We start from the raw sequence: 6,736 nt of genomic DNA on the forward strand, positions 1-6,736 counted from the left end.
AGTATAATAGCACATGTTCATCAGAGTTTCTCAAAAGAGGAATGGATAGAGACCAGAGAACAAGACAAAGAACAAGGTCTGTTGAGAAGAGCTATTCAAAATGGCTGAAAATACATAGATGAGAATATTAAATCCTGGGAGTAAATTAGAGATGAATTAACAAGTGACAATGCATGTATTTATCGAGGGGATTGAATAATACCTCCAATAGCTTTGAGGAAGATAATTATGGAAATTGCACATGAAGGACATGTGGGAAGAAATTTAACGAAGAGAAGAGTGAGACAAGCCTACTGGTGGCCCAATATGTGGGGTGAATTAGAAACCATGGTTAGAGATTGCACTGCATGTGCGGTAAGCGACAAAGGGAAATCAACTTATACCACACCACTACGACCAGTAGAAGTGCCCAGCACAGTTTGGACAAAGTTGGCTATTGACATAGCTGGACCATATGAAACTCTAGGACCACAAAAAGTTTACCTTTTAGTGTTGATAGATTATACATCTAAATGGGTGGAATGTGGAATTATTGAGGAATCGATATCAGCTGTCAAAGTTATGAACTTCTTAGAAGAGATTTTTAACAGAGAGCGTGAACCTCAGGAACTGATATCTGATAATGGAGCACAGTTTATGTTGCAAGAACTTCAGAAATATTTGAAGGAGAGAGCCATTAAACACAATACGACAGCCTTATACCATCCCATGGGAAATGGGTTAGTTGAAAGGATGAATCGTTTCATAAAAGGTATTATTCAATTGGCTGTTGTCAAAAACTTACCGTGGAAGGAAACACTCAAGGAGGCTCTCAACACATACAAAGTTACCCCGCATTCAGCCACAGAGGAAGAACCTTTCACGTTGATGAGAGGGAGAATAGCCACAAACAGACTTAGACCTGCCTGGATAACAAAAAGAAGAAGTAAAGAAATTAACTTGGAAGAAATTGTTAACAAAGTAAAGAGGAGACAAGAGGAATACAAACGTATTATGACAAACAAAAACATGTTCAAGAGAGTAAAATTGATAAGGGTGACTGGGTCAGAGTGAAAGAACCCAAACGTTTGATGAAAGGAGAGTCAAGATTCCGTCCTCCCCAGAGAGTATTGGAATGTTCAAAAAAATCTGTGATTCTAGAGGATGGCAAGAAGTGGTCTTGTAATGATGTAATATTAGCAAAGGAGGAGGAAGTATTAAGATATGAAAGAGAACAAAATATAAATGGAGATATATTTAAAGACAAAGTCAATGATCCAAGTTTTGTGAACAATGAAAATACACAAGAGTCAATAAAAAGTAGAGAAACATGTGAAAGAATGACTGAGGATAAATGGTCATCGTCAAGACCCAGGAAAAGAGTGTGGAACTATAAACAAGACTATGTTTACTATTAAAAATATATATATATATATATATATATATATCAAGAACTGTTTGATGAAGGGAACATGAAGTTAATGCAACAATCTTCCTCATCTCAAAATATGCATGTATCCTTTGAATTATGGTATTGTAGAATAGTAATCTTATAGTTGTTATGGTTGTTAAATTGTATTGACATCACAAAAGCCCTTGCAACAATTCAATTGTTATCAAATGATTATAGAGGGGAAGATGTTATGATGTTAGTATAACAGAGGCATCTTGTACATAGTTGGAATCTCATCATTGTATATAGTTCTGTAACCCTGACAACACCTTCGTTTATGGTTCCAGAATGCTTAACTGAACCATACACAAAGATGTTTGATTGAACAAGTTTGGTTCCCTGGGGGCTCCTCCGAATAAACTGATCACGTTATAACTATAACATACACCTGTTTAGTTTTCCTAACGCCAACTCCCTGACCACCCAAGTCCTCACTGGATATAGCTATCTAGGCAAGAACAGAAACGACAAAGCAGGAGGCTTGGTGGCTATTGACTTTAAGAACTGCCCCTTTTAAACATTTGGAATCAAATAATACTCCCAATTGTTAATTCTTACATAAAAAGGGTGTTCTAGCTTACACAGCCTCCTTCGACTTGGACATCATCTCCAGACTACCTCACTATGATGGGCAATTTCACATAGCCTTAGCAGAACCCTTGATACCGATTCATCTGTGTGCTCTTGGAGATTCTAACCTGGGAATGAGGAGGTTTATATCCCTAGCGTGAAGGACTGCTTATCAACCAAGGACTGATTTGGTCTAAATGGTTGAGGGACCAACACATGTGCTTGGCCATGCTTTGGACTCAATGTATGCAAACTCTACCATGATTGCCATGCAACCACCCCTTCCCATGTGATCATTTTGGGCTCCCTTTTACAGTCATACTCCCAACCAGCCTGGCCTGTAACAAACAGTCTACCAGGAAACTGGCCCTCATAACTCATGAGATATGTGTAAGATCTCTCTTTATTACACTCGCAAAGTGCATTATGATGTGTATTATAATACTATCTCAGGGTAGCATGGATGCTCCAGACCGTACTGTCTCAGTAACAAACAGGAAAAGCAACCAGCAACCAAAACATTCTTAACTTTGTTAAACTGATGACCTTGCCCTGAGTAAACACACTAACAAAACCTTATTGGCCTCTAATACAGCAAGATCATTATCCAATAGCAGTCTCAGCTGTAATCCCTGTCCCCACGACTTCACAGAAATGTATGAAGATATAGCTATTTGCTTTAACGAAGAAGTCCACAACTGCCCCCATTCACAACAGCTAATTCATTGAACCACCCCAGCTGGGTGACAAACATCTATCACCATTTTGGATGAAATCTACCCATACTAGTATGATAGATAGCTTTAATGTACTTCATTTTACAAGGAATAGCTCCTCCTGTACACCTAGGACCACACCCCCACCACTCTGTACCTAACCTGAGACTGCCCTCCTTCTGCCTTGCCCATTGTTTGCTCTCTGCAATTTTGTATTGATCCCTTGCCATCGCCTTCCCTCGCGGTGTACTTCCCCCTTACCCTATAACTTGTAAAGTGCTGTGTTGCTTCCTGAAGCTAGGCTTGTTCTCAATAACTCCCCTTTACTATCATTAACTCTACTAATTATGCAAACAAACCGATTTCTGGATCAAGAGAGACATGGCACCAGCAAAAATTCTGAAAGCCATGATTCCAGTGATTCCACACAAAACTCCATTGCTCTTCTCGATCTGGCTGTGTTTCTTCTATCTGGTAAAAATGCAAGGGTGCTGCCCTTACTGAAAGCTGTACGTTGGACCACGGAGACCCAGCAAAATTTAGTCTGATTGAGTCTCCATCCTTGGGATGTGAGTCTTGAAACAATCCTCACATCTAAAATCAATGGTCATGGGGAAACTGACAAGCTCCTCCTGGCACACCAAGCTGGGTTCAGACCTGGTTTAGGCTCCAAGATGGTGATGATCTATGGACATTTGCAGTTGGTTAATTGGTTGATGGCGGCAGTGTAGGGGTGCTAGTCCTAGTGGATCTGTCAACATCCTTTGACAATGGGGACCACACGACCACACCATCCTTCTGGGCTGCCTAAAATACATGGGCTTTGTAGGTACCATTTTCAACCGGCGTCAGTATTTTTATTCTAATCATTCAGACTCAATGATATTAGACCAGGCTTAACTGCAGCTCTCCAGCTATTTAGGCCTTCGACTTCCATGATCACTCATCATTGATTATGCTGACTAGGGTCAATAGGAGGGTATCCAGTGATAAAGTCACCTTGGAAAAGGTTGCCAGGGGGCAACTTTTTCCCAAATTTCATCTTCAACGAAAAGCACTTTTCCCCAAATATTCTAGGACAGGAGTATATAATGGTAAATAAATCCCATCCTAGAATATGTTGTGGATGGCCTCTAGGGGTGCAGGAAAGAAAGTGACCTACGTGGTGACTTATTCCCAGGTGACATTATCACATGAAACCAATAGGAGCTGTGGTACAAAACCTCTGGAGAGCCAAAGGCTGCACTTCTATCTTAGACCAATATGAGTCTGAATCCTTCAACATCCGCTGCAGAATACCTCAGGGTTTGACCTTGTTGTCCAACATGTCAACCAATATGTTTAACTCCTTACAAAACATTTGCATGAACATAGAACTAGGCTCTAATTCTTTGTTTGTTTGTTTGTCTGTTTGTTCGGTTATTTGGTAGTGTGCACCAAACCCTTGGGTAGCTGGGCACAGTAGGACAAGATAACTTAAGCTTGGTCACATAGGAGAATCAGATAAATACATATACATAAAATACATACATACAGAATATATAGTTACTGCACTACTGGTTACAATGTAGTGGTAGGGCAGTTGGCTACACATGTTACAGAGTAATGAATGAGGTCAAGGGATGATACAGTGAAGAAGGTCGGTATGTAGTCAGGTTAGAGGTCATTGGTTCGCATCCATTTGAGTACCTTTACGTCTAAATGTAGGGTACGGTTGATCTATGCTGAGGTCAGTAGGGAGCGCGTTCCATGATTGTGCCGCCTTAACTGGGAAGCAGGTGCCTCCGGCTGTAATGTGTTTAAATCTAGGGATCTCAAGGGTGTGAGCGTTAGAAGCTCTTGTCGGACCGGTAGAGGTTCTCCTATTTATCCTATTGGCCAAGTAGGGAGGTGCTAATTTGTGCAGGCATTTGGAAGTGAGTGAGACAATTTTCACGAAGATTCTGTCAGTTATTTTTAACCAACGGATGTCTTTGTGCTAATTATTTCTTTTTTGTAGTATTTGGAGTGGTCCATTAGTTTAGCCTTGTTATCATTTGTGGGGGAATGACGCCAGATTGCTTGCAACTTTCTTTTTTGTAGTCTTAATTCTTTGAAGTGGGGTGTGAACCATGCATTGAGGTGAGTTTTTTGTCTGCTTTTTCGCATTTTAATAGGAGCAACAGTGTCCAGAGCCTTAGTCATGGCATTGTTGAATACCTCCACAAGTAGTGTAGGATCTGAGATAATGGGCCTCATTACAACCCTGGCGTTGGACCATGGTGCTATTAGCACCATGGTCCATGCCGGATTCCGCCATGGTGGATGGCGGATTTACCGCCCCATTCCAAGGTTGGCGGGGCGGTAAATCCCCATTCACCATGGCCCCTTCCCCATTCCCATTTTTGGCCCATAGGGCTCAATGGGAATGGGGAAGGCGCTAATTACGGCACCGTAAATTACGGTGCTGTAATTAGCACCAAGGTCCCTTAGCGGGTTGGATTTTAACGCCTGCAAAAAGCAGCCGTTAAAGTGTGAATCGGGCGTTAAGGGTTTAATGGCGCCGCAGCCTTTTACGGCGCCGTTAACCCCTTAACGCCAGGGTTGTAATGAGGCCCAATGTCTATGTTGTTAATAGGTGGAAAGAGGTGAATGAGACATTTTTCTGTAGTAATATCTTTCTTACTTTTGGTAGGAAGTGGAGGTGCCAAGTCAATAGTTTTAGGACTGAGGAGATCTAGTGTGGCGGAAAAGGTAATTAGGTGATGGTCCGTCCATGATCATGGGATAGAGTCAGTAATGGTGATGTTACAGTTTCGATCAGCCACCCAATCAAGGGTTCTGCCTTTGATATGGGTAGGTGAGAGAACTTTTTGTGTGAGGTTGTGGTCATTTAGCACGGCTGCTATTGATTGTGAATGCTTGTTACTGGTGTCATTAAAGCCTAGGTTGAAGTCTCCCAGTAGTAAAGTTTGTGAGTGATCTTTGGCATTGTTGGTTATAAGGTTAGTTAGGTCCTCCTCGAAAGTACCCATCGGGCCTGGTGGTCTATAAATCAGATAGATAGTTAGAGTTCGATTATTAGACAGGGGAAGTTTAGCTGCTAATACTTCACAAGAAGAGCAGAGAGGTAGCGTGGTAATTCTGATAGGTATGCTAGTTTTAAATATGATGGCTAGTCCACCGCCTTTACCGTTAGGCCTGTATACTCTAAGTATCTGGTATCCGTCAGGTAGTGCAACCATGAGGGTAGGTCCTGCTGATTCGTGAAGCCAAGTTTCAGTTAGGGCAAGCAGGTCCAAGTTCTCATTGTTTAGAATGTCAGCGATATCAGTAGCGTGTGCTACCACGGATCTGGCATTAATAAGTGAACAAGATAGGGACAGTGTACTATTGAGTGAGTAGTTTTTTGGAGGTCGTATTGTTTTAGAGTTGAGGCTGGCTTGATTTTTAGAGATGGGGGTATTAACCCTGGTGGAAATTACATCAATTGGTCTACGGCCCAGTGCGTGCCTAGGTGGGCTTTTGGGCGTTTGGGTGATAGTGAGCGACAAGTGATTATTTTGGTATGTTTTTTGAGGTTCATACAGGCGGGATAGTCTGGATCTAAGTCTTAAGTTTCTGTCCTTAGGTGGGCATGTTAGGATGGTAGCAAGGGCCATTATGGCGAGAAGTCCAAGTCCGAGTACTAAGGACTGGGTCATCAGTTTACTAGTTATAGTCAGGAGTCACTTTTAATGCTTATGGGTGTAGTGGCAGGATACTCACTTGGATCTACAATGGGCAGGTTGCTGTAAGGCTCATGAGAGGGTCTTATCAGTGAACTAGCGGTAGAGGGCAGGCTAAGATCAAATGCACCGCTAGGCTAGCATCAGAAATATAGGATGGCAAGAGTAAAAAGGTACAGTGGTATGCTAAGATCAAATGCACAGGTGGGCTGGAGTAAAAAATGCATTGGTAGGCTAAGGTCAGTACACGAGTAGACTAAAATCAATAGAAGCATAGGAGGCTAAGGCAGAAATGCACAGGTATACTCAAA

Source organism: Ambystoma mexicanum, chromosome 2q, assembly GCF_040938575.1.
Source record: "Ambystoma mexicanum isolate Mex_15411 chromosome 2q, UKY_AmexF1_1, whole genome shotgun sequence".
Classification (NCBI taxonomy): Eukaryota; Metazoa; Chordata; class Amphibia; order Caudata; family Ambystomatidae; genus Ambystoma; species Ambystoma mexicanum.